At 37.8% G+C, this 7416-nt stretch overlaps 1 pseudogene; it reads left to right on the top strand.

The window, feature by feature from the left end:
* The window catches only part of LOC102862286, a 55741-nt pseudogene that overhangs the window by 14132 nt on the left and 34193 nt on the right, over positions 1-7416 (top strand).

Here is a 7416-nt window from a genome sequence, read left to right as displayed (position 1 = left end):
AAAATGCTCCTTGGTTTAGGTATAGGCTACTTCTGTTTTTGTTTTTGTGTATATTCAATTGTTTATTCTTTGCAAATACCTATATTTTAGAAAGAAAAAAAAAAGGATATATGCAAATATCCAAAGAGGAACAAGAAGAAGGGGGAGGGAGCCTGAGAGTGGGGAAAGAGAGAAATCTAGAGGTCATGGAGTTATTTGGGCAAAGTGAGGGGTTGAAGAAATTGGGGAAAATCCAGTGGGTACTTGACAATTTTAATCTCTTCTCCATCCATCATGATGTTATCTATCAGTCCAGTGGTAAGAATCTTCATTTTCTTGACATTAAGATGCAGCCCATATTGAAGGCTCTTCAAATGCTTCAAGTCCTGCTCTCTTTCAGTGAACAAGGTTTGTCATCTGTATAACGTAGGTTATTGATGAGTCTCCCTCAGATCTTGATGCCATATTTCTCTTCATAGAGTCTAGCTTCTCAAACAATTTGCTCAACATACAGTTTAAATAGGCCTGTGGCCTTTGGGCATGGTGTGACGACTGTTTTGATATTAGAGTTACAAACTAAAGTGTCAGTTTATTGTGCTTGGGGAGAAAATTGTTCAAATTAGTACATTTGTCTGTCAGTTCCTAGACTGAAATAACTTATAGGTTGTTGTGATACTAAATCTTATGCCACTGGTGTGTCAAATGCCACATAGGTTACCTACCCATGGTGGACAGGGTTTAGTAGAGTTCCCAGCTTATGATAGACTAGGAAGCAGGATTTGCCATCCACTTCTTAAATGACACTTCTGAAAACCTATGAATAATAGAGGAACATGGGTTGTTATAGTAGTAGTGAAAGAGCCCAGATTGAAAGTCAGTCAAAATGAGGTGTTGACTATAGATTCAGGTAAATGGAAATAATTGACAACTTCAGTCTATTCTCCTTTATCATGTCACTAACTAATGCAGTGGTGAGGATTTTTATTTTCTTGATGTTGAGGCTGTAGTATTTGTTTTGCTGTAGTATTTCAAGTGTTCTTCACTTTTAGCATGCAAAATTGTGTCATCTTGTATGATAATGCAGGTTGTTGGTGAGTCTTTCTCCAATCCTGAAGACACATTCTTCTTCATATAGTCTAGGATCTCACATTATTTGATAAGTTTACAGTTTGATTAGATATTGAGAAAAGATACAGCCCTGATGCATGGTTTTTTTCCCTGATTTTAAACCGTGTAATGAGTGTTCATTTATTCTGTTCTGAAAAACTACATTTTGGTGTAGTGCTGAAACTGAAGAGGATCTGAAATGCTTGCTGCAGAGGGTCAAGGACTGCAGCCTTCAGTATGGACTGAGGCTCAATGTCAAGAAGGCAAAGATTCTCACCCCTGGATCATTTGGCAGCATCAGGATGGATGGTGAAGAGATTGAGATTGTTAACAACTTTAGTCTGCTTGGCTCTATGGTCAACACTCTTGGCACCAGCAGCCAGGAAATAAAAAACAAAAACAAAAACAAAACATATTGCGATGGGAAAGTCGGCTGTTAGGGACCTCTGCAGGGTACTGAAGAGAAATGATGTCACTCTGGAGACTAAGGTGTGTCTGATACAGGCTATGGTTTTTGCAATCAGTTGTTATGCATCAGAGAGTTGGACAATGACTAAGGAGGATAGAAGAAGAATTGATGCCTTTGAGCTGTAGTGCTGGAGTATTGAATGTACCATGGACTGCCAAGAAAACAAACAGATTCACCCTGAAGGCTGCTCCTTGGAGGCAAGGATTCTGGGGCTTCATCTGACATACTTTCGACATGCTGTAAGGAAGGACAGGTCCTTGGAGAGGGACTTCATGCTTGGGAGGGTGGAGGGGTGGCGCAAGAGGGGAATACCCTCTATGAGGTAGATTGATTCAGTGACTGGGGTAATCGGGATGGCAGTGCGATTGGCACAGGATAGAGCAGGGTTTAGGGCTGTTGTACATAGGGTCGCTATGAGTCGCAAGCGACTCAACAGCACATAGCAAGAGTATCAACAACATAGGTTTTGTGTGAGCACAGTGAACTGTTCTGAGATTTCTATTCTTCCTAGCACTAGCCCTAGTTTATTAAGATCTACAGAGTCAAATGCCTTTTTAGAGTCAATAAAAGTAAACATCTTTCTATGAGTCTTTAATTGGTTATCAGAATTCAGCTTTAGTTAACTACTGCTCTGCTTATTTATAGGATCCATCTTGACAAACATCCATCAGTGTCTCCCAGTAGTTACAGTTTGTGTATCATTCACTGACTTTTAAAAAAAAATCTATGTATGATTTTTCAGGCGCAACTTTGGGCAAAGGCAGCCCTCAGGGAAACACTGTGCTCCCCAATCAGATTTAATACAGAGCCAAAGACTTGAAAGGAGTTGTAGTCAAGAATTCAGCCAGCCATTCTCACTCTCCACCACTAGAAGCAATTCTCTTTGTTATATCTGTCTAGGGACCTACATACAGAGAGCTCTTTATCCAGGACTTTGGCAGTGACCTTCCTTAGGTGAAACCCCCTTGTGTAGGGAATGGTGGGGAGAATTTCCTCCTCTCGCAAAGTGCTCAGAACTTTTCAACCATGAGTCCTTCTCCCTAAAACTCCATCCTAAACTTGGGGTCCATAAAACTGAAGTAATAATTTGTTCAAAAATTTCACAGAAGTGAGATGGCCCGAACATATGCATTAATCCATCTTATTTGGCACAGCTCAGTCCCCGAGGAAGAAAGAAACAAGAGATTATAGTCCTTGTCTAGGTTTCTCTAACTTGTAATATTGAATAATGACTGTGTATTTCATTTTGACTTATTGCCTTAATCAACTATCTGAATGCCTAAAGCTAAGTGCAAACTTCTGAAAATCACTTAGAGACATTTCACTATTTGGAGTTCATCTTTATGCCTCTACAGTCTTCCACTCTCACAAACTCATTGTATGTTTTTGAAATTTCTTCCTTTGTGAAATGTTATTTGATACCATCTCATTCCAGTGGCAACGGTAGAGTTTAATAGGACAGCAAAAAATAAATGTTGGAGAGGATATGGATAGATTGGAATACTCTACAGTGTTGGTGGGACTGTAAAATTGTACAACCACTCTAGAAGGTTGTTTGGCATTTCCTCAAAAACCTGAACATAGAAATCCCATGTAAACCTGCTATTCCACTGCAAGGAATATACCCCGAGGAAAACAGAACAGAGACATAAATGAAGATTTGTATACCAGTGCTCATAGCAGCCTTATTCACAATAGCAAGAAAATAGAAACAGCCAAAATGTTCAATCACAACTGAATGAATTGAGAAATTGTGGTACATTCATAGGATAGAATACTAAACAGCTCTCAGGAACAATAATTTGATAAAATATAACATGAGAGAGGCTACAACACATTATGCTAAGTGACCTAACTCAGTCTCATAAGGACAGATACTGTTTAAGACCATTATTGTAAAATAGAAGCATAACTGGTAGGATGTATACAAAAGTCCAAAGGGAGTAGCAGTCAGGGATACTGAGAATAGGGAGGGGGAAATCACTGGATCACAGAGTTTGGTGGGCAGAAAGACAGAGTGAAAGAGCTAGGATAGATCTAGTGGAGACCTGAAAAGCTGTGGTGATAGTGAGTATAGACCAATGGTGATTAATTTTACAAAATACACACTATGGAAATGATGGTATGGAACACAATGTGAGTGAAGGAAAGGGTAAAACACAGTGTACATGAATGAAAGACAATCTGTATGAATTTTGTATGCAAAGTAACATAAAATTTTAATTTAAAAATAAAAACCAACTCATTGTACACTCCAAACTGATTCATAACTGACTTCTGCTAGATTTTCAGGCCTATAAATTGAGCATGAAGAGATTGTTCATATTTCTTCCATGAAAAAATTAGAAACCAACACAATGATAAAATAACACAGTGTCCCTGTTATTTAATCCAACAAGTCAGACCTGTGACAATATGTATAGGAAATGCTGCACAGTGGCTGCTTCCAAGTCCATTGTCATCAAGTAATTCTTTTTCTTTCTTCCTCTCCCCTCCCTCCTCTCATTTAACCAGTGATATATGTCCTGTTCCTGAATTGCAATACACATAATGTTTGATTGTGTATTTATTTCAGATTTACCTTCCCTCCATTTATTTCAATATAGACATTATCTATGCATTGTTTTCCCACTATCCCTGTCACCATCCCTCACTCCCACAAGCTTTTATAGTGATCTTATACAAGTTGGTTCTAGGTGGAACATCAGACTCCAACTCATTGTCCTCCAGTGGGAATTGACTCATAGCTGACACTCCAGGACTGATCCCACTTCGGGGGTAGTAGTGAAACTCTATCGATTATGCCACAAAAAGCTTGCTGGGAATCTATTATCAGCAAATTCATCCTAACTGTAAATAGGACTGGGGTTCTATACTGATTAGTTCTAATAGATATGGGTCAGAATTCAAGTTCCTCATTTCTGTCCATATTATTAGACTTCTGAAAGTTATTTTTTTAAATGTGTGTGTGTGTGTGTGTGTGTGTGTGTGTGTGTATTCTCCATTAATGGCCTCTTCCGAGCCCACAATGTAACTGCTTGTCTGGCTTGCTCTGTCCTTTGTTGTTCTGTGCCGTCAAGTCAGAGCTGACCTGATCCTTCCTCTAAAGCCAGTTAATTTTCAGAAGCTGTAAATTGCACAGGAGGAAGTTGGGTTTTTTTGGTTGTTGGTTTTTTTTGGTTGTTTTTTTTTTTCTTTTCTCTATCCTCTGGACACTATCATTTCTATTTGGAACTTTCCATTTCCTGCACCTAAAAAGTGCTGTTCTTACTCTCCACACAGTACAGAAATCATGACTGATTTAATGAGTCTGCATGTGATTCATAGCTTTTCTAAATCTCTTCCTGTTATTAAGGGGCTATTCTTAAGTTAGCTCCCAAATAGAACAACCTTGTCTTCCCTTTTAGACTGTCATTATCATCCAGTTGAGATGCTTGGACGGCACAGTTTGCACTTGATTTCTATTTATTAACATACCAGAAAAGATGTGTTGCATTGGGAAAATCTACTCTCAAGGAACTAACCAAGTTTCTAAGATTCAGTGATATCAGTTTAAAGTCTAAGGTGAACATGATCCAAGTCATGGTATTTTCAATTATTTCCTTTGCACCTGAAAGTTGGACAGTAAGTAAGAATGTCAGAAGAATAATTTCTGACTTGAGTTTTGTCATTGGAGAGGAGTACTAAATATTCATGAACTGACAAAAGAACAAATACATTTTGGAGAACGTGCAGCCAGGGTGCTCCTTAGAGACAGGGATGGTGGAACTTCATTTCACATACTTTGGACATATTGTTAATAGTAGCAAGTCCTTGGGAAAAGATTTGCCTGTAAAGGTTGAAGGACAGCAGGGTAAAGGCAGACTCTCGATGAGATGCATTGACATAGTGACTATAATAATGAACTCAAGTATATGCTATGACTGCTTGATGGCACCTAACAACTACTCCTAAAGGTTGGTAATTCCAACTCACACAGTGGCAGTATGAAAGAAAGCCTGGGCAATCTGCTTCTGCAAAAGTAGTACAGCCAAGAAAATACTATATAATGATTTTACTCTGTAACACATAGTGTTGTCATGAGTCTGAATTGACAGCAATTTTTTTTATCCAGAATAATGATATCTGAACCTACTTAGCACCTTTTCTTCTAGGTTCATCTCATTTTCCTGTGAGATTCTTGCACAGAAGAATTATTTCAATGTTTTCCTTTGTATTAGTTTGTTAATGCATACATCTGTTCCTTTCTTTTGAGGTCAATCTAGAATCTGAAAATAATTTTAACAGTCCTGGTACTTTGCCAGTATAATTCTAGTCTTTATCCATGTTTTAATACCTTTTGCATATCCTTATGCATTATATCTAATTTAGCCAGTCTTGGGCAATGATGAAATATGGCTATGATGTAATAAAAGGGATAAAAAAAATACAAATGTGTTCATTTTTAAAAGGTTTGAGAATGTTTGAAAAATTTATTCAAAAAATTGCTCAAGAGTATAATGCTACGTAACTATAGTTAAATTATTACATCTATTTAAAAACACGTATGGAAGATGAGACATATATGTCTCTGTATTCTTCAAAGCATTTTCACCTGAAACTCTGGCAGTTTCCTGTTGCACCTCAGTGATCAAGAATAGATACACCACCTGTCCTTGAAAAAAATACGAGGAACCAAGACTCTTCCTGATACATTCCATAATTTAGAGCTGAAACTTAGGAGATTGTTTTCTTCTCCAGGCATTCTGCCTCACAAGAGGTGCAAATGATCACAAGTTATCCATCTTCATTTGCAAAGTACTTTGGGAGATCAGAAGAAATGAGAATTGATTAATGTTCACTATGAAAAGTTCAATAATTGTTTAATCACAGCTTGGAAATAAAGCAATGCTTCTGATCTTTTACAAATTAATTTAACATTGCATTGGAAATAAAACAGGCTGGAAATTGTGCTGTGCAGGGATAATCAATGGCTCATTATCTTTGCTTCTAGCGAAATGCACTGATTCTTTTAAAGCCATTAATGAGCAATATTGGGCCGTACACAGCTGCAAATGTGTTCAAGTACTATTGATCCTACATCTAAAAAACTAATCTCATCTGGGAAGAATTTATGAGAGAGAAAAAATGCAAACTCCTCTACAGTCCATGCTAACTAAATAAAGGAGAAAATTAACGTGTATAAGGCAAGATAAGACTACTGTGAAGGAGCCATTTCCATGTCCTTATTCTATTCTGCTTACAGTATATCATGGTATTTAATCATTGTTAAATATGAATTTGATAAAAAGAGATCACCCGTGGTAACCAATGAAATGTTAACAGTAACAGTCTTCCCATATTCCAAACCACTATGATTAAAAAATAAATAAAAATTAGAGTGATATAACCATGGTCCTTAGAGCTAACTGGGCATTTGGCACAACATTTGTGTTTGCTGTTGGTAGTTACAGTCTAGTATGAGCCATAGTGACCCTATGAACAGCACATCTGAACTCTATCCTATCCTGTGTCATCCTCACAATCCTGACATACTGGAGCCCACTGATTCATGCACTGTGTCAACCTCCGGGCTGAGAGCATTCCTCTCTTTCAGCAACCCTCCACATTTCCAAGCACAATGTTCTTATCCAAGGACAACCTCTCCCAGCAACATGCCCAAAGTATGTGAGATAAAACTTTTGAATAATCTTCAGCAGTATTTTCCTTGCATGTGATATTAATGATGTTGTTAGATAATTTCCACATTTTGCTGGATCATCTTTTTAGGAATGGTAATAATAATAATGGATTTTTTAAGTCATTCAGCCAGGCAGCTGTCATTGAAATTTCCTGACATAGATCGGTGAGCACATCCAGGG

The sequence above is a fragment of the Elephantulus edwardii genome, unplaced genomic scaffold (genome assembly GCF_000299155.1).
Source record: "Elephantulus edwardii isolate Elephantulus edwardi_28Jun2011 unplaced genomic scaffold, EleEdw1.0 scaffold00084, whole genome shotgun sequence".
Classification (NCBI taxonomy): domain Eukaryota; kingdom Metazoa; phylum Chordata; class Mammalia; order Macroscelidea; family Macroscelididae; genus Elephantulus; species Elephantulus edwardii.
Note: the sequence above shows the minus strand (reverse complement) of the source record. Positions and strands in the feature narration are given on the sequence as shown.